Source organism: Mustela putorius, unplaced genomic scaffold, assembly GCF_011764305.1.
Source record: "Mustela putorius furo isolate JIRA1106 unplaced genomic scaffold, ASM1176430v1.1 tig00003859_pilon_pilon_pilon, whole genome shotgun sequence".
Taxonomy (NCBI): Eukaryota; Metazoa; Chordata; class Mammalia; order Carnivora; family Mustelidae; genus Mustela; species Mustela putorius.
The window spans coordinates 29892638-29917889 of NW_025422011.1; the positions used below are offsets into that span (position 1 = coordinate 29892638).

Here is a 25252-nt window from a genome sequence, read left to right on the forward strand (position 1 = left end):
CTCAAAGAGAACCTGAAGATACTGGGAAATGAGTGACCACCACCAGAACCAGGTCGCCCGCTCATAAAACAGTTGCAGTGCTTGGCAAATGTTAGCTATTACTATCACACCCAAACATTCTGACTTGTGCAAGCATGTGTGTACCGGGCGGGATACCAAGTTCCTGTCCTCGAGAAGGTTCAGAGGGAGGGGAGAAAGGGGTCAATCCGAGAGAGGTCAGTGTGATCGGTGGGGGACGAAGGAAGAGGAGGGGATATAGCGCCCTGTAGGAGCCGGGAAGGTTTCTATGAAATGATGTACGTTTTTCTCTTTAGAAACCAGAGCGGGACATGGGCAAGAGCGTACTGCAGGCAGACACAGGTGGGAGAGGAGGCAGGGAGGCAGGAGGGAGGACCAGGACGCTCTCATCCACACGATGCAGACCACCTCGTTTCAGACACCTCCGTCATCCGTAACTTCCCAAAGTGGCTCCTCTGGCAAATTCCACATACCCAACTGAAGGCCGGTACACTGCTATCTGCCTGGCTTGGTAGGAGGCCGGTCCAGTCCACACACGACCTTCCTCTGGTCTCGGTACGTGGAGGGGGAATCCCAAAACAAACCAACCACAAAGCCAATGCAGCCATAATAGAGGATAAACATAATGCATGTCTGACTCGCCAGAAGCCAGGCTCCTCTAACACATCTCTTCGCATGCTCTAAAAGCCATGCAGGGTTTTAAAAAGCACATCCACAATCAAAACCACAATGGGCTATCACCTCATGCCAGTGAGAATGGCCAACATCAAGCAGACAAGAAACAGCAAGTGTTGGCGAGGATGTGGAGAAAAGGGAGTCCGTGCGCTATGTCGGTGGGAATGCAGGCTGGTGCAGCCACTGTGCAAGACAGGATGGAGGTTCATCGAAGAGCTGAAAACAGAGCTACCCTAGAATCCAGTAATTCCACTCCTGGGTACTTACCGAAGAAAATGAAAACTCTAATTCTTAAAGCCACCCACACCCCTGTGTCTATTGCCACATTATTTACAACAGCCAAGATGTGAACGCGAGCTGAACGCCCACTGGCGGATGACGGATGGATGCTGTGGTGTGGGGATACGACGGAATATTACCCGGCCATAAAAAAAAGAACGGAATCTTGCCATTTGGGACAACACAGACGGACCTAGAGAATATTATACTAAGTGAACTAAAAGACAAAGGTAAACACTGCGTGATTTCATTTATATCTCAAACATAAGAAGCAAAACAAAAAGGCAGACAGAAACTCATAAATACAGAGAACAAACTAGCTGGCACCAGACACAGTGGGGGGGGGGGATCAGGTGAAGGGTTAATTAAGAAATACAAACTTCCACTTATAAAGTAAGTAAATCATGCGAATGAAAACCACAGCATGGGAAACCCAGACAATGATACTGCAGTAACGTCTCATGATGACAGATGGTGATGGTACACATCATGGGGAGCATTTCATAACATACCTGATTACTGAATTACCACGCTGAATACCTGAAGCTAATACAATATTGTATTTCAACTGTATTTCAAACTAAAATGTTTTAAACAATAATTAAAATGGTCCTTACCAAATAACAATCCTTAAAATACAATAAAAGAAAACAAAGTATGGTAAGGTAAAAGGAAAGCACACTGAGGGCCACTCCACTTTCAGGGATTTGGAGGTTTAGCTAATTGGTTTAGAAGATGGCTATACAAATCTGCACTATCCCATTCGCCTCAGTCTGAAAAGGAGGAATCCTCTCCAGCTGCACCTGGAAAGAAGCTTAACAGAAAGAGCCTCCAGAGCCGATGCAGCAGACAGCTACTCCCGCAGCTCACACTGGGTACCACCCACCCCGCTGTCCAAGGGACGCAGTGACTGGGTTCCAGTGGCCCCACATTCGCCCACTCCACAGATATACTCTGAATGCCAGCCGCACGCAGAGCACGGCAGATACGAAGGTGTGCGAGCCACAGTCTGCAAGGTTCGTCATATGCGAGAGAGCTTACAGCTCAGGAGGCAGGACAGACATCAACAAAGAATGGTAAAGCCTGCTGGACTGCAGGGGTGCCATTAAGAAGACACTGATGGGCCACAGGCAGTCAAGATCCTCTTCTGATAAAGGAAGAAGGGGCTGGGAGAAGACTTCCTGAAGGAGGTGGCTACAGAGAAAACAAGGACTTGACAGAAGGACAACAAAGACGGTCCTCTTCTCTGAGCGTGCGCGATGCACCACTTCCATCTTACAACACCAGCAGGCGACGCGACGGTTTCTCCGCGGACTGGGCAGGGAAACCCTGGCTCAGCCAGCAGGAGTGACGTGCACAGGGTCATACACAACCTCAGCGGAACAAGCACCAAAGTCCTCATTCTCTCAGGGAAGCCTTCCAGGAACAGGGAATGGTATGGGGATGGCTTATGTGGGAAATGACAGTATCCCATCTGTAGGACGCCGGGCTGGAAGGACACACGGAGACCACACACTCCTGGGCCCTCAAGGGGACGTGTCCACGGGCTGGGTGATGAAGGAGATAGGGAAGACGAGCCTCTTGAGAAATCAGTCTGGGGTCAGGTGTAGTGGCTAAAAGCCACAGAAGCCAGACAGTCTGGGTTTGAATCCCAGCTCTGAAACCTACTAGCTGCACTTTCTGGACAAGGTTCGTCATGTCTCTGTGCCTCTGCTTCTATTAAATGAGGGAAGGGTGTGATACTACTACCTGCACCTACTTCACAGAAATACTATGAAAATTAAATCCATTGCAAAGCACTAAGTATAATGCTGGTCATAAGAACTACAACAGACAAATGACTGGGGAATAATGATGATGGTATAGCAACTCTACTAACCACAACAGATCCCTAAGTTGGAAGACTCCTAAGTTGGAAGAGAAATCCAGACAAGAGAAGATGGTCGTACCTGCAGAGGGAATGGAAAGGAAGTTACCGATATGCAAGATCGTTCTCGGAAGCGGAAGAGACATTTCATTGAGGCTTGCAGCCTGGGAGAAAGACGGTGTTGGCTGGAGGTTGCCACTCAGCCATAAGAGCACCTGACAAAGACGCAGGATTCCTCCCGGACTCTGCCCCTTACACATCCAGGGCACTTCTCTGAGCTTCAAATCTTCCTTCTCTAAAATGAATCTTACTAGCCTTACACTTTCTACGCTCAGCATTGTTCCAAGGATCAAAGAGAACATTAAGGCACTAAGCATTGTTCAGATGGATAGCACTAAGCAGAAGAGGGAGCTGTGATTGGGGACCTGTCTGGGGAATGGCCAAAAGGAGAGGGAAACTACTTAACCTGTCTGTGATGTTCCCAGAGTTTAAGACTGAGGGTCAGCTCCAACGCTGGCGCCCTACCCAGCTGCGAGCTGGTACCAACCATGGCACACACAGTTAAGTAGAAAACACAAAGGGTCTGGTTCAAGGGGCAGACCAGAAGGCAGCCTTCCAATGCTGGCAGCAGAATCCACCATTCCAGGGCATACCAGGAAGAAAGGAAGTCCAGAGTGTGGCTCCACCTCCAGGTCTCCAGTTAGAGAGCCCAGGAGCAGATCAAAAGAAGGGTTCTGGGGCCAGCCAGAGAGAGATAGGGGTGACGACACCAGCCCTCAAGAGCTCCTACAGGCAACCCTGCAACGGGTCACGTTTCCTGCATTATACTGTCAGTCACTGGAATTTCATCTTGTTTACATTCAGTGTTGTCTACATGGTCCAGGGGACCAAAAGGACAAGCAGCTCACATTCCCTATGTAAGCTGTCTTTATTTTAACTGGTGGTACTGAACTCAGGACCCGCAGCCCCAAGTCTCTTCTCTGGCAGACCCTCCCTCACCCCAACACATCCCTTACAACAGGAGAGTGGAATCATCTCCTTAACACAGCTCTCTCTCTCCCACTACCCTGGCTCCTTGATGATCCTTGAATTAACCTGGCGATCTCATTCTCTTGACCCCTCAGCACCCCACACAGATGCTGGCATACAATGAATTCAAAGTTCACACCATCTTTTGGAACTCAAAAAAGATAGGCAGGGCTCCCAGGCACCACTCGCTCCAATTATTCAAATTTCCCCTTTAGCCTAGAACAACTTTCAACATGGCAGCACTTCATTTATTCAAACCTCCCTCCTTGGTCTTTCCATACATCCAATTTCCCAGATCAAAAGCAGATTTAGGTTTGGGATCTTCATTATACTTTGTCTGATACAGGTTCTAGGAAAGTAAAAGCCCTTACCACTCCAAAAGAGACTTACTAAATTAAAACACTCCAAAATAGTGCCTTCTCTTTTCAACCAACTTTTTCCACCGACTTTCAACAGTTTTAGAGTTGATAAATCAGAGGAAGCTTTTATTTAAAGAAAGGGGGGGAGAAAAATCTAAGTAAACTGTTCCCAATGTTCTCTAAGAATGTGGACTCGAAGAACACAATCTGTCCCACACAAAGATAAATGCAGTTTTATTAAAGAAAACACGATGGGCTTACACACACTCTTCAAATAGTGTACAGGGTACACACGAAGAAGCAAACACAAATTCAAAGGGGCTGGGACAACAGGGGCCCAGGTGGAGACTGCTATGGTTTTGCTCCAAAGCTGAATGGGAAGGTGGGCCTGGCCAGAGACCGATTCCTCCTCGCTCAGTCCTTTCCAGGGTAACCTCTCCCACAGACCCTCAAACAGAGCTCAAAAAGGTGACTGAAGAGGAGGGCAGTGCAGCTACAATGACCACTTTTGAATATTTTTATTGAAGAAACAATCAGCTGAACTACTTATAATCTGCAAGACCAACTTCCTGTGTGGGACAGATTGTGTTCTTCGAGTCCACATTCTTAGAAAACATTGGGAACTCCCTGGGCACCAAATTTGTTGAAGACTTCAAATGCTCCAGGAGTTTCGATTTATCCCGAACATAGACCTGAAATCACAGACTAAGCAGCAAAAGCAGCCGTGCTTTAAGTGACTGACCAACCCCATCCAAGTACCCCACCCCTTCTCACTTCAGGGTGACAGGAAGTGATGACAGTCGAGAAAGACAGTTTCTAGAATTCTCCCATCATAGAAGGGAAAGTTTTTGATGGCCAGTGTAACTTTTAAGAATGCCCCCAGAAACTAAAATATATGCAGAACTTCTTTCCACTGCACTCCACGGATAAAACGTCACTTTTTTAGTCATGTAAAAACATATTGGAGGTTTACAGTTTGGTGCCCCTTGCTACGTGCCTTCTTCCAAGCACCTGGATGTTAACATTATTAAAAGGTGAAGATTCTGTCCCGGTCTGTAAGGAGCTCACAAGTCAGGTAACCGTGCCTAAAATGAAAGGTTCTGCTAACCGGGTGATACTCTTTTCTCTAAGGGACTTTCAGAAACAGAAAAAAGACCCAAAGTTCTGTGCAGTAATCTATTCTTTTCCCTAGTTTGAAAAAGGATGTAGCATAAACAGAGAATTCTAAAAGGGAGATGCTGCTACATTCGAAGTGGCAGAATCTGAGTCAGAGCATGATTCACCAAGAAAATGACCTGCCCAGTGACAAGGCCTGTGCTAGACACAGGTGGTCACCAGCCCCCACTCTCCATAATGAATTCATACCACCTGGCCAGCTCTCCTAGGTGAAAACACTCCTGGGCCTGTCATCCTTTCAGTGACAGATAACTAATGCTTCCCCCAAGACCACACATTCACTTTATATATGACATACATAATTTCTCAAATGGGTCGCCTGAACACAAACTGGGATTCAAATCCACACAATTCTACACAAAGCTAATCTTCAACTAACGGGCCAGAAGCTCTTGGTAGTGGGATTTCTTTCATTCCGACTCACTTAACAAATATTTACGAAGCACCAACTGCCAGAAATTTCCTAAACATTGAGCAATTACGCTGGCCAAAAACGGACATGGAACCTCCCCTTGTGGGGCCTACAATCTAAAGGGTAAGTCATATAATCAACGAACTAATTTTATTGAGAGAAATGAACAGGACGTAGTGATTCAGATTAAGAAGGAGCTGGGCTGAGGAGAAAAGAGAACAGACACCTACTGAGTAGGACAATGAGGTTAGGGAGAGTCTCTCTAAAGATAACCCCATAGAAGATAGATTCTGAAAACTTTCAGGGGTGCCTGGGTGGCTCAGTTGGTTAAGCTCAGGTCATGATCCTGGAGTCCCAGAACGAGTCCCACATCACGCTTCCAGCTCCATGGGGAGTCTGCTTCTCCCTCTGAAAAACTTTCAGAATACCTGATACAAAGGCTAGCATGACAATTACGGGAAAATGTTCTGAGTAACTACTATATATAATTTAGAAAAGACAAAAATGTTTGAAAATAAATGAGGCTAAACTCATCTATAAGCATAATAGAATCCAATAAAAATAGATTCTGAAAACTTTTTGGAATTAGACCAAGTGTTTCTAAAACTAAATAGATCTAAATAACCAAACTGGTAAGAACAGGCAGGGTGAAAAAAATCTTAAAATGTAGAATAAAGAGAAATGAGTAGCTGTACTAGATATTAAAAAACCCATTACAGAGCTATAGTAATTAAGGCTCCGGATAGATAATAAAACATGTATGAATTCAGTGTAAGGATCTGTGGAGAAAAATTCAATGAACAGTGTTGGAAAAAGCCAAGCATTAGGTATGAAAGTCTGGATTCCCTACCTCACTCTTTATACACCAAAAAAATTCTAGACACAGTCAACTCTGTAAAGTACATTATGACCTCCCTTTTTTTTAAAGTGTAAGACTCTCTTATAGTCCACACGCAAATGAAAAAACTAGAAAACATAAAGGAAGAGTTGATAAATCAGATTTAAAATCAATTTCTGAATGCAAAGGTTATATGACAAGGAAACTCAAAAGACACGTGACAACCCTAGGAAGTATAATTACCCCATCCCACAGTCCCCTGAAATTTCCATATTAGCTGTGCTTCCCTTAATGGTACTGTGCTTGCTTTCACCTGGAATCTTGTTAAAATGAAGATTCTACTTCAGCAGGCCTGGAGATGAGAGGGGGAGGGGTATCTCAGATTCAGCAAGTCTAACAAGCTCCCTGGAGATGTTAAGTAGCTACATTTTATGGAACTTTCCTAGTTAAAGAAACCTGGAGCAAGAATTAAGAGGGACTCAGATACCTTAACAAGAATCTCCTGGGAAGGTTTCAGACCCGGGCCCAAGCATCACCTTTGGCCAGTCTGACTTAGAAGATCCAGCTGAATAGCAACAATAAGAATTTTAGGGGGAAAAAAAAATACAAGAACAACAACAGAAACAATTAAAAAACCCTCCCTGCCCGACAAAGACACTTGGCCTGGTCTGCAATCCAGTGGGCAGATATCTGAGTCCATTCCTGCTTTTTCTTAGCTCTGAACACTGCAGAGACCTGTCTAAACTGGTAGCTTCAAACTATTCCTTTCCTGTCCCCAGACCCCACCTGCCTGCCCTCCCCGACCCCCAGGTCACCCTTCCATAGCCCTGTCCTAACACATCCTTCCCTCCACCCCCTCACCCCCACCCAGAGCCAGCAGGATGGAGAGTGCACAGCAAAGGAGGCTTCCTGCAGGATTCAACAGCATCCTGGGGCCAGTTTCCGTGCTGGCAGCTCTCCGCCCTTTCCCACCCCCGCCCCAGGCTCACTGGCTGTGTGATCCTGGTTAAGCCTCCTCATCTCCAAGACCCCATTTCCTCATCTGTGAAAGGCAAGTTGTCATGAGGGCTAAGAGAGTTAGCCTGCTGAAAGAAGCGTGTGACCTGGAAAGCACCAGATGAACGTTCTTTTTTATTAGACTCTTGGGAACACACTTCCATAAATCCACGCTCGTCACAGCCACGTCCCGACAACGTTCAACCAAGTTTCCCCTCCCCGTGGCCTCTCAATTTACAGGAGAAAGAAAACCCTCCAGCTTTCCACTTTCTATTTCCACTTTCTAACTATACAGACAAAACTTTACCAACTAAATGAGTAGAACATAACATGTCATATCAAGCCTAAACTAAAAACGGCTTCAACTTTGTAAAACGAGCCAGCAAACACTCCACGTACGTCTGCTACAGTGTGCCTGACAAGGACTTTCCAAAACAAACTCTACCTTCTTGAACAGCTTCTACTTTGTTATTTCCCGATGTTAAGTCTCATCCAAATCATCGTCCCTCCTCATGGCCACTGCCTGCCCACCACCCCCGCCCCCACCCCCAAATCTGGGGAGCAGTGGAGGCAGCAGGGTGCGGTTTCTGCCACCATCCCCGAGGGCACACATCTTACTGGTCTCCTCAAGGAGGCAGCTGCCATTTAATCCATTTGCTAATCCAATGAGTTTGGAAGATTCCCTGGGAGGGAGCTGGAAGCACGTGCCCAATATACACACAGGATTTCTCATCAGGAAGCATTCGCCGAAGGCCACGGAGAGCATGCTTTCCACATTGATCAGAGATGGGAGGGGAGGAAGCGAGGGGTGGTGCCACCAGGCAGGACACTCAGGTCCAATGACACACCTGGCTTGCCTCCCTTCCAGGTGCTCAGCCAACCAAATCATCCCAGCGCCCTGGGGCATGACAGGGGGAAATTCCTCACCAGCCTAAAGGAAGCACCATACAAACCTAAAGCCGCAAGGCCAATCCAGTGGCAGCAGAGCCTAGGTGAGGCCTTGAAATCGTCCAGTCAGAGACACACATCAAGCACGTCACCTAGACTGTTCCTACCTCGCTGGCTGAATACCCAGAGAACCAGGTAAGGTTTCCTGAGACCGAATCCACCCTGGGGCATGGGGTCCAGAACAGCAGCCCTGCGTGACTGGGGCTCCTCCAAAACACCACACAGGGCCTATTTCCCAGCAAACTAGTCGGCCAGACACCATTTGGTTTCAATTAACAGTTACACACACCCGAGAACCTAAGGGGTGGGGAAAGGGACAGGGGAGCCTGGGTTCATTATAAGGCCAAGGGGTCTATCAGAAGACCCCCGAGTCAAGAACTGCAGCCAACCCTTATGGGAAATGGAAACCAAGAAACAGAAAACCATCCACAAATGAGACTTTTCCCAAGGTGTCTCATCTCCTGCTCTGCACAGCTGCTTTGTTCTTTTCTCTCTGCCAAGTAGTCTTGTTCCATGGTTCTCTCTACCCACGAGTCAACAATCTCCCCGGTGAGATTTTCCCTGAACATAATGTGAGCATCAAGGACGAGTGAGGATTGCCGTTCCCATTCCAAAATATTCAGGAGACAGTTCAACTCAGCTTGGGTGAGATGTCCGTTTCCGCTCCCCAACACCCCCACCTCCCCACCCCACCCCCACCGCCCTTGATCAGAACATCACAGAGGAGGTGGGCAAGCTGGTCTAACTGTAAAGGATATCTACCTGCCCGGCACTGTTACAAAAAATAACGATACCAATGATAGCTGAATCAACTCTGACCTTTGTTAAAGCCACAAGGTTTTCCAAAGGTACCATCTTGTCTTCTTAATCCTCACTCCAAGGGAGCACAGCTGTACAGCCAGATCCTCAAATAACAGATAATTGTCTTTTCTGTAGCTTGTTGGTTGCTTGGGTCAAGGGAAAAAAAGCATTTTGTTGTTATCAAATGGGAATTCATTTCTGGTTCTTCCTTCTCAGCAGGAATCTTGCCTGGAAACAGGCAAAAGCTGGCCAATACATGAAAACGTCCTTGAGATCATGAATGCAAAAGGCGGGAGAGAGATGTAGCCATCGCCGGGAGACACGGAACACACTCAACACAGAGCGGAAGCTTTCTGGGGCAAATGTACTAAGAGTAATTTTCCATAGGAAGAGAGGGTTCGGTATAAAGGTTAAAGCAAGGCTCCCTCCTTCCACACAAAAGCCACCGGGCTTCTCACAAAGTAGCCCCAAAGAGTCCATCAGTCGGGGTCTCTTTCACCTAGGGCAACAAACACATTCCTCACCGATCACAGGCTGCTCTGTGTGGTTGCTAATAAGATAATCTGTTACAGGAGGCTTACAAATCCATTTACATTGATTTTAATTAATGAATCAATCCCTGGTGCCTTGAACAACTTGGTCCAGGGAAGGTAAGCAATCCAGCTTCAGCCTATACTCCCGGCCTGAAATCTACATTAAAAAGAGGTTAACTCTCAGATCAATGAAGGACAAATAAAAGTAACCTCTGACAGCATAAGGAAAAGTCTCCTCCAAGTTTAGACAGTAACTCTTCCCAAGTCAATAAGAGGAATGTATTTTCAGTGATTTCCTAACAAACTCACCTAGGACTAAGGGTCTCATTTTGTTCTGTTTACAAGCCTGAAATCTGGAGAACTCAAGTCTGATATCATGACTATCAAACCTCTAAAGTCAAAATGAGCCTAACTTTCTCAACAGCTCATCCGAACCTCTCAGTCTAGACGGAGGGTGAACAGAGAAATTACCTAGACACAAAACACAAATGATTACAAGTAAGAACAAAGTGGCGCTCACCAGCCTATCTGTGCTCTGAATCAGCCCGGCTTCATTAACAAGGCAGGCAAACTTTTGCATTTGCTTTTATTTTATCCTTTACAAAGGCTGCAACAGAACTGGACCTTTCTGAGTCATTGCCGGCTATGCATTAGAAGCGAGCTCAACTTAAGAGACGGCGTCCTGACGTGACTGCCCATCACTTCACTCTTCCTCCTCCTTTTTCCTTATCTCTTTCACAGGGTTTGCCTTCCCACTCTATTTTTAGACTTCTATCAGAACTTCCAGTGGTTCCATATATACCCAGTGGGGAAAAAAGTCCAAGTTCAGTCCCATTTTCTCACAGCCAGCTAACACCAATTAGCGTAGGAAAGGAACAGAGGAGTGGGTAAAGGAAAACGCATCACACTCGAGTTTAATTTTTTTTTCAAAATCGAAAAAGTCCATGAAGCCACAAGCAAAGCCTAAAGCGGCAGTGAGCAGGGGCCCCATGGGGAGAGACAGAGGAACACAGACAAGTCAGAGGCTGCTCATTAAAGAGGAGACACTCGAGGTTCAGTGGACCCACTACACTGGGAGCTCAGCACTTCATGCTTCTCCCTTACTTTTTCAAGTATTAAATAAAATAGTTACCAAGCTGATTTTGAAGTCAGTAAGACTGGCCTGAAACGTTGCAAAAGGAATTAAAAGAAAAGAAAAGAAAAGAAAAAACAAGACCCTGCTTATAAGGAAGTAAATTTGCAAGAAAACAGTAAGAGACAAGCCAGAGCTGGGGGGGGGGGGGGGGGCTGGCATGGATGTGTTCTCTCCTCTCCTCTCTCTCTCTCTCTCCTTCTCTTTCCCTCTCTCTCCTCTCATTCTCCCCTCCCTCCCTCCCTCCCTCTGCCCTCCCTCTCTCTTAACCAAGAGAACAAAAGAAGTTGATACTTCTTCAGCTGTGCATATGGGCTCCAGAGCTTTCTGCCTCCTGCCTGTGTCCGTGCCCACACGCTGGGGCATTCACTGGAACGTCAGAGCTCCCGGCCACATTCACCTTGCATTTTTCACCTTGCATTTTCTGGGGCCGTTTGAGGGACCCAGCCCACCGCCTTCCCGGGAGTAGTGTGCAGAGCTGAACGGCCCGAGCAGGGTATGCCAGTGCAGCCTCACATTCAGATCAAGACCACAAATTATAAACAGTTTCAGTAAATTGACTCGAGTGCCTTTGTTCCTCAGACATACATCTTCCTACCGCTTACAAAGGCAGACAGCAGAACCTAACCACCAATGCGACTCCAGCCAGGACCGGGAAAGGAAGTTATTGAAGCCTGGATTTCCTGCTTTTGCTTGTAGCCAAGAACTATGAGGCTTGTAGTGGTTTCAGGAACTGACTCATCTAATGATTCATGGATAAGATACTGCTTTTAATATGTTTCTGACCCTAAGACTTAGGGACTTCAAACCCAACCTGAACTTAGGCTTCACTCTTATTTGCAAATGAATGTTCACAGCAAAATAAAAAAACAGGATGGCAATGGTTAATAAAATCAAACAGCATGCCAACGGCAGGAAAAGGGATATTTGGACACCCCATTTGAAGCCATGATCAAAAGCCTGGTCTGTGGGCTGTGACTTGACCACATTCAAACTTCCCAAAAGTGGGTAACAGGTGGGATAAGGTTTATTTTTAGATGTCATTCCCCTCGATGTAAAAATAGATTTAGCACAGCAGTATTTTAATTCAGGCGCATCTGGGGTTGTGCCTCTAAATACCCAAGATGTGAAGAAGCATGTGGCTCTAGATCTGTTAGAGTTGCAAACCAGGGAGAGTTCAGTTAGCGGACCAATGAGTAGTGGGCACTGAAAGACTCCCAGTGGAACTCATTCTCTTAAATCACCCTCTCCAGAACACTGCACTTCAGGACTTCTACTGTCCTCCACCTGGAACATGACTCTCTCCATCCCACCACACACACGCACACACGCTCGCACAAGCGGACGAATGGGGATGGGCCCGCATGCACACATGCGCCCAGTACTGAAGAGCAAAGCTCTCTAAACGCACTTTAAAAGTAAAGAGTCAGGAGCCGGAGCCTCTGGCTGCTTCCCACGAGGTCCCCACAGATCTGTCCATCATCGAGGAGCCCTTCTCGAGCCTCCCCTGCCCACCCATCCTTGGGCTTCCCCTTCCCCCCGGCGGAGGGCATCAAACACAGGACCAGCTCCAGGGATGGCTTTCCAAGAGTTTACGGGTTTCAACACCGGCCCAGAGCACAGAGGAAAAGGAAAACAACAATGGAGGCTGGTTGGGGGGGGTGGGGGGTGGAGGAAACAGTGAGAACAGTGGACCAGGCGAGGCCAAAGTGCAGGGGCCGGCTGGCAGGCACTGCTCGGGCAGGGCTCCTCCAGCAGATTTACTGACATGACGTCAGTGGCCCCGGTCCAGCTTTTACTTTGGTAGCGTTTACCACTTGCCTCCTGAAGCCTCCACTGTGTCAGGGAGCCACAGGACCACAATGAAAATTCCCTTTGTGAAACTGAGTTTACCTCGGGGCACAGAGGCCCGGCCTGCCTGTGAATTACAGGGCTCCTTGCCCTCTCTCTGTGCCCACGAAGGGGGAGGGGATGAACCCCTACAATGCTTTGCTTTAAATACAGAGGATTAAATGCTTTGCTTTAATACAGAGGAACCATTAAATGAAGCACACTGCCTTTAAAAAGAAAGAGAGAGAGAAAGAAAGAAAGAAAGAAAAAATAAAATGCAGGGAGGGCCGGCCATTAGTTACTAAGTGAGTATCCAAAATTTCACAGACCAGGATGCTGGTTAATTTCTCAGGGAGGTCATAAGTGATGACAATCTCAGGACTCCTCACTCATTCTGTTGTGAGGCCGTTTTCGCTGGGTTGTGAATGCTCATGGCTTTGTTTCATCAACAAAACAAAAAAAAGTATTACTGAAGCTGAAACTCCAGGCCTGAATGGACCCTCTGAGAGCCATATAGCTTCTTCCTTAAAATGAGCTTTTAATTTTTTTTTTTTAGTCATTACTTCTTCCCTAAGTGCATATTCTGCAATGAACCACCATGGGTATCAAAACAATTTCCAAGAAACAAAGATAGGAATTACTAAAAATACCTCTAACAGCAGACCTGTTAAAGAAAAAAGAACTTATTTTAGGCTTAGAGGCTTATTATGGTGTTCCCACAACAGCACCACACTTGCTGTGCTCTAAGGACTCCACAGAACAAATCTGCCTAAAACCACAAAGCTTTAATGGGGTTTTTTTTGCTTATAAAAAATAATGTATTAGTGATAAATTCTTTAAATGACTGAGAGATTAAATATATTCTATCTTAAACACTTCAAGAAAGGAAGGTACAGAACTTAGTTCAAGGAGTATTTATTCAAACAGATGTGTGTAAATGACCCCAACCATCTCCTCAAAACATAGCCTGCCATATGAATGGCTTAGAGAGGTAATAAGACCAGGAATTTCTCACCTTCTGGTTATTTAAACAAGGAGCAGAACAAACTACTAGGTAGACATGACCAATGGCACTAACTGAAGTCTTCTGTGAAACCTAAATTAATGTGAGCTTTGGCCTTCACCATGAGTGTCAAACCACGAACTGTCCCCGTGGAATTCTTTGGCTTAGCCTTTTTTCTTAGGGGAGAAAAGGACAAGATGACAAGCAAGGGCACAGAAGTGGCGAATGACAGCCAACGAAGCCAACACGGTACCAGAGCACAAGGAAAGGATTTACCGTGGGTCAACACGTTGACCTGGAAGGTGGGATCCATTTCTGAAGAAGGTGGAGGGGTGTGGGAGGTGGGGGTTAGGCAGAGAGCCTAGTGCTCGGACTTGGCCTTGAGATACCATTTTCCACTACAAGGAACCAAAATCCCAGCAGAAATGGTTCATTCTAAGTCAAGAATACACAGGAAGAGACTGGGTAGCAGAAAGCTATCAAAAACTATCCAAGTAAAAAAAAAAAAAAAAAACTATCCAGGTAACATCAAAAGGACAAAGGAGCCCACTGAAGAAACTCCTCGTGGCCAAAGATGATACAATTTGAGTATCAGTAAGAGAAACTATAATGTATTCAAAACATCCAATAATTTAAAATCTACGATTGCATGATACTCAAAACAAAAAAAGACAAAACTGAAACCAGCGTCTCCTGTACAAACTATACACCAAGTTATCCAAATCCAAATAAACAATGAGCACATTTCTCTCTGTAAGAGTCTACCAGCTAATAAATGAAGAAAGATCAAGAGGACTGGAATATTACCAGTGTACAGAGCCCGTAAGAAATCATGCATTAAGGGCCGAGAGCATAAACCAACGGCTATTAGTATTACAAAGAAAGAGACAACTGTGCATTATGATTACATGCCTCTAGTGGTGCCTCTCGTGTAAATACTAGTTATGAAATATTCCTCTCAAAAACAAAAACAAAAACACCAACCCACCAACAAAAACACTGAACCTGAACCAGGTTGAGCTTGTAGATGTAAATTCCCATTTGTGGGAATTACAGAGGACAGTGGAACACGATCCATGGCACCCTGAGGATGCAAAATCCAGAAAGAAAGGAACTCAAGAGAGACACAGTGAGGCTTTTGTAACAAACCACCTGCAAAGGGAAAATAAAGGAGGGAAAGGAGGTCTCTAACGAGTTTTGAGAGACACAGTCACCAAACAGAACCTGTGGATCTTGTCCGGACCTGGATTTCAACGAATCCAACTGTGGGTAAACAATGACGAGACACTCAAGGAAATCTGAAAGGTTACTTTTATAGATATTTTATATTAAGGGATTATTATTAAAATGTTATGATGCTGATATTACAGTTAGTTTTTTTTTTTTAAGATTTTATTTATTTATTTGACAGAGGGAGATCACAAGTAGGCAGAGAGGCAGGCAGAGAGAGAGAGGAGGAAGTAGGCTCCCTGCTGAGCAGAGAGCCCGATGCGGGACTTGATCCCAGGACCCTGAGATCATGACCTGAGCCGAAGGCAGCGGTTTAACCCACTGAGCCACCCAGGTGCCCATACAGTTAGTATTTTTTTTAAAGAGTCTTAGTTTTTAAGCACTTACTGGAAACTTTACAGATGAAATGGTATGACATCTGGGATTGCTTCAGAACAAAAATCCAGTGGGAGATGAGCCAGGGGTTTAGAAGAAACAAAAATGGCCAGGAGTTGATGACCATTGCTGAGGGATGACGGGACATGGGAAGTCCACTGCCCTCTATTGTACTGAATTTTTTCATAATAAAAATGTTGAAGATCTCAAATAAAATCTAAGATACTGTTCTTGTCCCCCTCCCTCACACAGAGAGCTGCTCCAGGAAGAGGTCCTTGGCATTCTAATTTTAGCTACTGGGTGACAGCAATCACCCAGAGGTGGTGACTACCTAGTGATGGTGACTTATGGGACACTACCTTCTCTGCCAGCACTGTGCTAACCCTTGCTATAATCCAGGAGGAAGACACAACCAGGTCCATTTTACAGGTAAGGGCACTGAGGTTCAAAAGTTTAAAGAGGTTGCCCAAGGTCAAAGAGATACTTAGAAGAAATGTGTGTAATTCTACACATTCATAAACATGAGAATGAGAATTCATTAAGTCTTTTCAAAAGAGTAACAACTCTTGAGAGTGCTCTTAAGTCCAGAAGCCTGAAGATGCTCTCCAGTGTTAAAGGCCACAGAATCAAAAAGTGGTGCTTTTCTGATGACCATTTTTGGTGAAATTCAGAAAACTGTAGGGGCAGTCTCTCTAAGATCTCATAGTAATAAAAGCAGAGAATAAAAGGGGGATGATAAGAACAGAGGATGAAAGGGGGAAGAGTCCAGCCACACACATGTGTGCATATGTGTGTCTTGTGTGTAAAAATGTGAAAGCAGGGGCGCTTGGGTGGCTCAGTGGGTTAAGCCACTGCCTTCGGCTCAGGTCATGATCTCAGGGTCCTGGGATCGAGTCCCGCATCGGGCTCTCTGCTCAGCAGGGAGCCTGCTTCCTCCTCTCTCTCTCTCTCTCTGCCTGCCTCTCTGCCTACTTGTGATCTCTCTCTGTCAAATAAATAAATAAAATCTTAAAAAAAAAAAAAAAAAGAGTGGAAGCTGGGAAAAAGCTTAAAACTAAACCCAATAGAGGAAGATGGAAAAGCAAATAAATGAGCTCCCATCAGACAGGGCCATCCCGCCTGGGACAAAGCCCTCAAAAACAGGGAGGGGCGGCATGAGCTGGAGGCAGAAAAAAAACCAGGGACTACGAACCAGCTGGGGGAGACAACATGGCAAAGCTCACTGTGGGCCATTCACCATTATTTCACCATTTTCACTTTATCATATTACTATTGTATTTTTCAGATGAGGAAACAAAATAATTTACTTAAGATCACATGCACAGTAAAAGCAAGAATGGAAGCTATGGAACCAGGGTCTGATGTCAAAGCCAAGCTGTTAGGCTACTTTGCTAAATATACCAAACACTACAGAGAACTGTACAAAAGTCAGGGCAAGGCCAAAATGGCCAAGAGCAGAAGTATCCAAAAGGCATGGGGAAAGGTATGAAGAAGGAAGCAAACCAGTAGACTGGGAAAGAGGGAAAGACGAGAGCACATGTCCCAGAAACTGGCCAATCAGTGGCTCCAACTTACCCTTTTGGATCAGAGTCACCACAACCAGGGGAACAGGAGTAAGAGTCTCAACCAGCCCACTCTCATTAAAAACCAGCCAAGATGCCTAAGATGGGTAGCAACCCCATTAGCACTCCCATTTTGAAAACCCTAATGTCTTTTTCGGAGGCCTGATTATTAAGGGCTCTGAGCAAGCCCGTTAGGCCTTTCTTCCTCTCAGCCCTCTCTACTGCTCACCCTGTATCACAGCCTAAGGCATATTTTCCACCAGGTTACCTGGGCGGTAGCCTGGGCAGGGGAGGGAGGGAATTAATCCCATCTTCCCAGGTCCCCAAGCACCCCGTACTATCTAGGAGTGAAGTCAAGGTCATCTGCTTAAAGCCTACCCCAGCAGGAGGCCATTTCCATATCTAGGCCTTCATGGGGGGCGGGGGAAGCCTGGCTTCTTCTGACAGTCTGCCAACAGAGCACATTCCAGAGAAAAACCAGAGAAACTGGCAGGTCCAGTCCCAGGCTTTCAAAAAGCATCACCCTCCCTACACATACATACATACACACACACACACACAACCCACACCCCTAAATGGGTTATCAACCCAGGTTTCCAACCATACCAGCTTCATCTTCACATACACCATACACATGCATAAAGGAGATGGCATCAGTCCAGCCCCCAGGAGCCTTACCCTCTCATTTTCAATGGCCAGTATACCCAGTCTGAGAGGGGCAGAGTACTGGGTCCTCCCAGTCTTTAGAGGGCTGAAAACAAGGGGGGCAGAGATGCCTCTTGCCCCTTCTCAAGAAGACAAAATGAAAGTGAGACAATCCCCTGATTGAAAGCTTGACCAAGTCACACCCAAGATTTTAGGACCTTAGCCACAGGCTTGTTTGGAAGTCAGAGTAAAAGAGATCACCAAGAACACAAAACAAAGTTACTGCCTACCATTTCTACACAAATATACCAAGTAAGGGAAAGCTGACCTTGGTTTTCAGTGTTGTAATCTATCACAATTCCATTCAAATGCCATAATAATAAAGCCTGATAGGTGACTTAATTCACCATCTTCTTGGCCTGGCAGCTGTGGAGCCACCAGATCTAGGAGCTGGCTTCAAATGCTGATCCTGGGACGCATTACACCAGCTGTGTGACCTCTCGGGGCTTCACTTCCTTCAACCACAAATGGAGCTCTTGGGTTTAGATGAAGTAATGCTGAAGAATGGGCTAAAGACAGAACCTGGGCAGTCTCCCTTACTTACCAAATTCTATGGAGTAGCCTGGGGATGGGCAACCAGAAGTGAGTGATGGAGGGGACTCAGCAGTACTGCTCCTCCTCCCTAAACCCTGTCTGTGGAAGGGGAGTATGGGGGGCAGGGGAAGGAAGGACTCCGATAAAGATGCGGTTCTCCAGGGCTCCTGGGGTGGCTCAGTGGTTTTAAGCAGCTGCCTTCAGCTCAGGTCATGATCTCAGGGTCCTGGGATCGAGTCTGGCATCGGGCTCTCTGCTCAGCAGGGAGCCTGCTTCCCTCTCTCTCTCTCTCTCTCTGCCTGCCCCACATCTACTTGTGATTTCTCTCTGTCATATAAATAAATAAAATCTTTAAAAAAAAAAAAAGGCGGTTCTCCAGACGTTTCTGCCTTGGCTCTCACATTTTATCTCTTTAATCTAAAGGTCAGCTCAAAAGCGGACTGGGGGACAGGGGGCCCAGCATCAGCCTCCCTGAGGGAAAGGAAAGCTTTTCAAGTGACTTGCCTGCCCAAGGGCACAGGGAAAACCAAAAACCAATGCCAGGGGCTGTCCAACCAAGCCTTCTCTTCTACACAGCTGCCAAGTGGAGGGACCTGGACCCTGGCCTCTGGAGGACCCTCCAGAGGGGCCTTCTCCCTATGAACTGCCCCAAGGAGGAAACAGTCCTCAGAGCTCAACAACAATGGCCAGACCTGGAAGACACTGCAGGGCACTGAACACCTGCCCGAGGTTAACTGCATGAAGCTCGGGATACAGTAACTAAATAAATAATGGTGTCGAAACCACCACCTGGAACTGAGCAGGGTTGTTATAATTACTTTCAGTTCTAAGTAAAGGACTAAAATTCCTTGAATTCCATGCTACTTTCTCTGCCTAATAGATTTAGATTCATCATAGGACATGATCCCACAGTGTCCCAAAGAACAAGGAGAACCAAGCCTGAAACCGAAGACTGTCAAGAGCACTGAGACCACAAGTCCTAAAATATAATCTGAAATCCCCGAATTTCACACAATAGAAACCTTTCAGAATTCCACTGGGGAAAACTTCTCAATTAAACTTTGCTAGTCTAAAACGGAAATGAACCAACGCTGAATCATTCCGATGAATGGTCACTTTTTTTTTTTTTTAAATACATCATGAATTGATCTGCATTAGAGCAGAGGGTTTGAAGCAATTTGGTTAAAAGTAGCACAGGTTTAGAGGAAAAAGCTCCTCCGTGGCTGAGGCTCTGCTCTCCGAAACAGCCTGGGGACACACCTTCCAGAATCAGGAACTCAAGCCCTAGCCACAAAGACCGCCTGCCCAAAGATTTTACCTCCATTCTGCTTAAGTAAAGGAGGTTATCCAGTTTCCTCAATAGTTTCCTAATAGTACAATGACTGTATAGTTTATCGTCCAAGCTGGGGCACTGGAGAGGAAAGAGGGTGCTATTAGCTGCTGTTCAGATACAAGGAGCAGGAAGGGAAAGGCAAGCACGCACACAGCCACAAGGAACGGAAGAGGACGACCCTTTACAAAATACCAGTGGATAAAAGCTGCCACAAACAGTTATTATGCGGAAGACAGGGAGCATCTGGGAGGACACAGGAGCAAGACCAAGCTACAATTAAGCTACGATTAAGAAAAAACTGGCCAGAGCAGAAGCTGAAACTTGGGGTATACATTAGCCTGACTCGGGGTTCTTTTCTTTCCCCTCTTAAGTCAATTTACAAAGCAGATTCGATACTGGACTTTGGGCCACAGGTACCTTCCGGGTCTCTTCACCACCTTATCTCCCAGTTTTTCCTTGCTGGTATTTATTGAGGTCTAGGATGGCTTAAGTGTAAGCCATATGGGCAGCTAACATAGTCAGCATTCATCACTGAGAGGCAGATCATTCTGCATTACTCAAGTCCCTCTTTCTTTCTTTCTTTTTTTTTTTTAAAGATTTTATTTATTTGACAGACAGTGATCACAAGTAGGCAGAGAGGGAGGAAGCAGGCTCCCTGCTGAGCCAAAAGCCCCATGCGGAGCTGGATCCCAGGACCCTGAGACCATGACCTGAGCTGAAGGCAGAGGCTTTAACCCACTGAGCCACCCAGGTGCCCCTGAAGTCCCTATTTCTAAAAGTAAAAGCAATCTTCCGCCGTAGACATTTCTGATGGGTACCTATAGGCCCCTCACTAAAAGCAGGAAACAAGCAGAAATGTAAACCTGTATTAGGACAAAAAAAAAAAAAACCCGTATTAGGACATCACTCTGCATATCAACCTTAATCATCTGATCAGCAAAACAAATGTTGGAGGGGTGTCACAGTGCGTACGTTGTTCAGTGTGATTCACTGGATTCGGTGCCACACTGATTCTATGAGATACAAGTCACATACCATAAAATCTACCCCTTAAAATTATATAATTCAGTGGCTTTTAGTAGAGTCACAGGTTGTGAGTGGTTTTAAACTATGCCTCTCTCCACTCCTCAAGGCTCTGCCTGCCTACCTCCAAAAGCCTTCATCCCTCCCGCCATGTCCACTCATCTCTCTTAACATCTTTCATCTTAATTCTTAATTTAAAGGCTAGAAAATCAGATTCACTCACACACAGTTCCGTGGAACCTGGTTAAGAGACCAGCAGATAAGTCCATAAAATGCAGGTGGTCCCCAGCCCTGGCTCACACAAAGTAGCCCTGCCTGCTCAGACCTGTCCCTGGGAGTGGCCCCAGTCAAAAAATATGGGGACATGGACACACCCTGTTCAAGTGTAGCTGACCAGCTTTGGGCAGACGACTCTGAAAACACAGGTTACAACCCACTAGCCTCCAGAAGAGACCCAGCTCATCTATCCTGGGCCTACCTGGGTGCTAACCCAAAGAGACGCTCATCTTGGATTAACCAACATCCTCTTCACTATGCAAACACACTAGCAAAAGAATGGATGGGCTGCCATTCACACAGTGTGAATCATTTGAAATATATTTAAGGTCCACAGAAAGGAGTCTAATACAAGGGTCAAAGATTTCATCTCAGAGCCTGGAGCACTGAGATGACCAGGATGGCCTGGGGAGGTCTAGCAGCTGTCACACCTGTAGCCTACTGAGCTAGCTCTTACCTAAACTTTCCCACAACCCTTCAGAGTAGGTAGCATCAGCTCCCTTTTCCAGATGTGGAAACAGAGCAGAGAAGTTAAGCAGCCTGCACCCAAACAGGTATTAAAAAGTGCACGGGGCGGGGGGGGGGGGGGGGGGGGGGGGGGGGGGGGGGTGGCTGGCTAGCTGACTCAGTAGGTAGAGCATGCACTCTTGACTTCAGGGTCCTAAGTTCAAGCCCCAGTGGGACCTACTCTAAAAAAATAAATTAAATAAAATACTAAAGAAAGTTTAAAAAAATAAAATAATACTAAAGAAAGTAAAATAAAATAAAAGTGCAAAGGAAAGTGGGTGGGTCAGTTGGGTGTCCGCCTCTCGATCTCAGCTCAGGTCTTGATCTCAGGGTTGTGAGTTCAAACGCTTCATTGGGCTCCATGCTGGGGACAGACCCTATTTTAAAAAATTAACTTAAAGAACAAAAATGCAATGGGGGCAGCAAAAGTAGGGGGAGAGATAACTCTCTTATTTCCTCACACCAGAAGCTTGATCCAACCTCAAACTCCCGGGATGGTTTCTTAATGTTTCCTCAGCAGCTCGAGGGCCACAAGGATAGTTTCTCTGTGAAAAGAGGAGTTGCATACAACCATCTTAGAGAACTTCTTAGAACCCAATGCCAAAGTTAGGGGCGTGGCTTCCAAGCAAGAATCTAAGGAAGAAGGGCACCTGGGTGGCTCAGTCGGTTACACAGCTGCCTTCAGATGGGGTCATGATCTCAGGGTCCTGGGATCAAGCCAAGCATCAGACTCCCTGCTCATGGGGAGTGTGCTTCTCCCTCTGCCTCTGCCTCTCCCCCTCAGTTTTCCTTGCTCTCTCAAATAGATAAAATCTTAAAAAAAAAAAGGAATTTAAGGGAAGAGGTTTCCTTTCTGGTGGACAAAGGTGCACTATGCTACCCACCTTCGGAAGCATTTCCATTTAATTCATACAATCACTCGGCAGAGAATGACCTCACATATTATATAGTTACTGATGGGTTTCCTCCATCACTTATGAATAGAGGAATTATGGTACAAAGTGATTAATGGTCCCGGACTTCATGGGACACATCAGCCACTCACGGATTTAAATCCATCTGTCTGAAGACCTGAAGCCCAGCTCTTCTAAGTAACTCTGCCTCAGCCTTGGGTGTCCCTCAAGAGTCACTGTCCAGGCTGACCTGGCAGGAAATCTGTGAAGACCTGGCATTCAAGGTAACATCTGAAATTCTATTTTGGGGGGCACCTGGGTGGCTCAGTCGGTTAAGCATCGGCCCTCAGCTCAAGTCCCGATCTCACAGTCCTGGGATCAAGTCCACATCAGGCTCCCTGTTCAGCAGGGAACTGCTTCTCCCTCTCCCTCTGCCCTTTTCCCCTGCCTATTTGTTCTATCTCACATACACACAACTAAATAACATTTTTAAAAGAAAAAAAAAAAAAAGAAATTGCTATTTCCTGGGCATGTATTATATGTCAGGCATACAGGAGGCATTCTACTGAACTTCAGAGATGAGGGCACCAGGGCTCAGAGGGCAATTTGTCCAAGGCCACAAAACCAGAAAGTGACTGAGCCGTGAGTCCAGCTAAGGAGTGTCCTACTCCAAACCTGGGTCTTTAAAACTACAGTATTATCCTGCCTTTTTCCAAACCAGAATCAGAAAACCACTCCCCCCTTCACCTTATCAACCAGTTCCTTCTGCTTCTTTCAATTAATTGCTCACATCCAAGTTTCAGATCTACAGAGGCTCATGACCAGCAATAAACCTTTTCCATAGCTGTTTTGAGGGTTGAGGTCACCGCTCTAGAGTGTTTCTAGGGGGGGGGGGTCATTTGTTTTTGGTTTTGTTTTAATTTTTTTTTTTTAATTTCTTTTCGGTGTTCCAGAATTCATCGTTTATGTACCACACCCAGTGCCCTCCATAATACCCGCCACCAGGCGGTCATTTGTTTTTTAATGACTTAGTTCCGCACTACTCCCAAAATGGCATCTGGCAAAAAATAAATAAATAAAACCCTTTCCCTACGACCCAACTCCAACACCCATTTCTCTGCAAAGTTTTCCTTAATCCCTATCCCTGAGCAACACAGCTGTTTGGCTATTATCAAGAGCACTTAGACGACCGTCTTATTTTCCCTTTATTCTGATGCTACACAAGGAAATTCATGCTCCTAAAAACAACACATGCTTAAAAAAATAAAAGTCCCTTCCCAAACCACTCCCTCAAAACAACCCCTGTCAATAAAGTAAAATCGCACAAATTTTTTTGGATAGAGATGCAAACATGGTTCTCTAACATTTCATCAACTCTGAACACACCAATGGTTGTAAAATGCAACATGATTTTGTTTCTAAAAACTATTGCTGTGAAACAAACCATGCCAGGATGCCGCTCCATCACTCAAAAAATCTAATTTCATAAACAAGGTACCTTTTTTTTTTTTAAAGCATATGTCAATCCTGCACCTAAAAAGGAAAACAATAAGCAAAATAAATTGGGTAAGGTATACCCAAAACAATTTCTCAGAGCCAGATCAACACCCATGCTTTTCTATATACTCTCACCCTTGTTCCAAGAGCCCTGGCAGCATCAAGAGCATCCTCAGGAATGCCCCGGATCGGGCCCAGGGATTCTCTTCCTCTCCCGCACCTGTTCCAGACTGTGACCACTGCCCAGCCAGCTACGATGGCAGGACATGTCCCAACTTCAAATATACAGAAAGTTGCATCTCAGAATGCACGGAAGTACAGAACATACAGCCTCCCCACTGGACGCTGATGACCTCTTCACAGGCCGGTTTCCCTTGTCGAACTACAAACTTCTCGGGGGTGTTCACTGATCACCATTCTATCAACCTTTGGTCGATCACCAAATCCCTAGCTCCAGGTAGCACCTGTACATGTTTGAACCACCAGAGGCAAGCAGCAATTCTACAAAAAACCGGGAGCATATGGATTTCAAAGTGCCCGTGGTGCAAGGAAGAGGGGGGAAAGGAATGAAAAGCAGCAGGCTCTTCTCCTGGACGCCATCAGGATCACCCCTCCCATCCCCCCACCCTGCTACATCAAGGGGTACCACCTGAAGGGCTCTGTGAGCAGCCTCACTACCCGGGAAGTGAAACCATCTCTGCAAGCAGCCAGACAAGAATTAGTCCCTCAAACCCCTTGCCGGCAAGCCTGACACACACCTCACCTCTATAATCACATCTGGAATCAACGGCTATGCTCCCAAGGTGTGACAGATGATTGCCAAACAGGGGGAAGATGGCTCTGTTCATTTTATTGCTTTTCCTGCAATAGAAAGGTACAACCTTCTCTGTGTATGGCTGTATTTTTAAAACCAACCAAGTCCATCTTAGTGAATTCCATAAAGATGTAGTATTTGTTCACAAATACAGGGGGGAGAAAAATCCCATTCGGAGTTAGGAGGGATGACCAAATTTAGACTGACTGGCTCTGGCTTGAGCAAGGGTTCCCAACCAGAGGCAGACACCATCGCCGAACTCTTAAAAATACAGAAACTCTGCACGCGGCCCAGCCCTCCTAAATCTCCAGGGGTACGTCCAGGCTGTTGAAAGATCTGTGGAGGCTGCAGTGCAGGTGCTCAGGTGGGAACCCGGGCGCAGCAGAGGCTCCCCCGGGCAGGCGTGGAAAGTAGCTGACCTGGATTTGAGTCAGAATCATCCTGAATTAGCCACACAAAAGGTCTGTGCACAGTGCATTACAAACCCGGCAGTCAAAATGTGGGGAAAGTGAAGTGCCTGGAAAGGTGAGCAAGAACACCCAGGCACGGTGGGCTGGGATAGGGACAGCAGGTCTGACCCCGGCTTCTTCCCCCAGGGCCTGGCAGG

The 25252-nt window shown here is 46.1% G+C and overlaps 1 protein-coding gene across 14 annotated transcripts in view; it reads right to left on the bottom strand.

Moving 5' to 3' along the window:
- TEAD1 (TEA domain transcription factor 1) overlaps positions 1-25252 on the bottom strand; it is a 261179-nt gene that overhangs the window by 228215 nt on the left and 7712 nt on the right. The window contains exon 2 of one of the 14 annotated variants that reach the window (XM_045065797.1): positions 24595-24692. The exons of the other annotated variants lie outside the window; for them this stretch is intronic. The gene's annotated coding sequence lies outside the window, so the exon portion shown is untranslated. The remainder of the gene's footprint in view (positions 1-24594; positions 24693-25252) is intronic. 14 annotated transcript variants of the gene reach the window in all.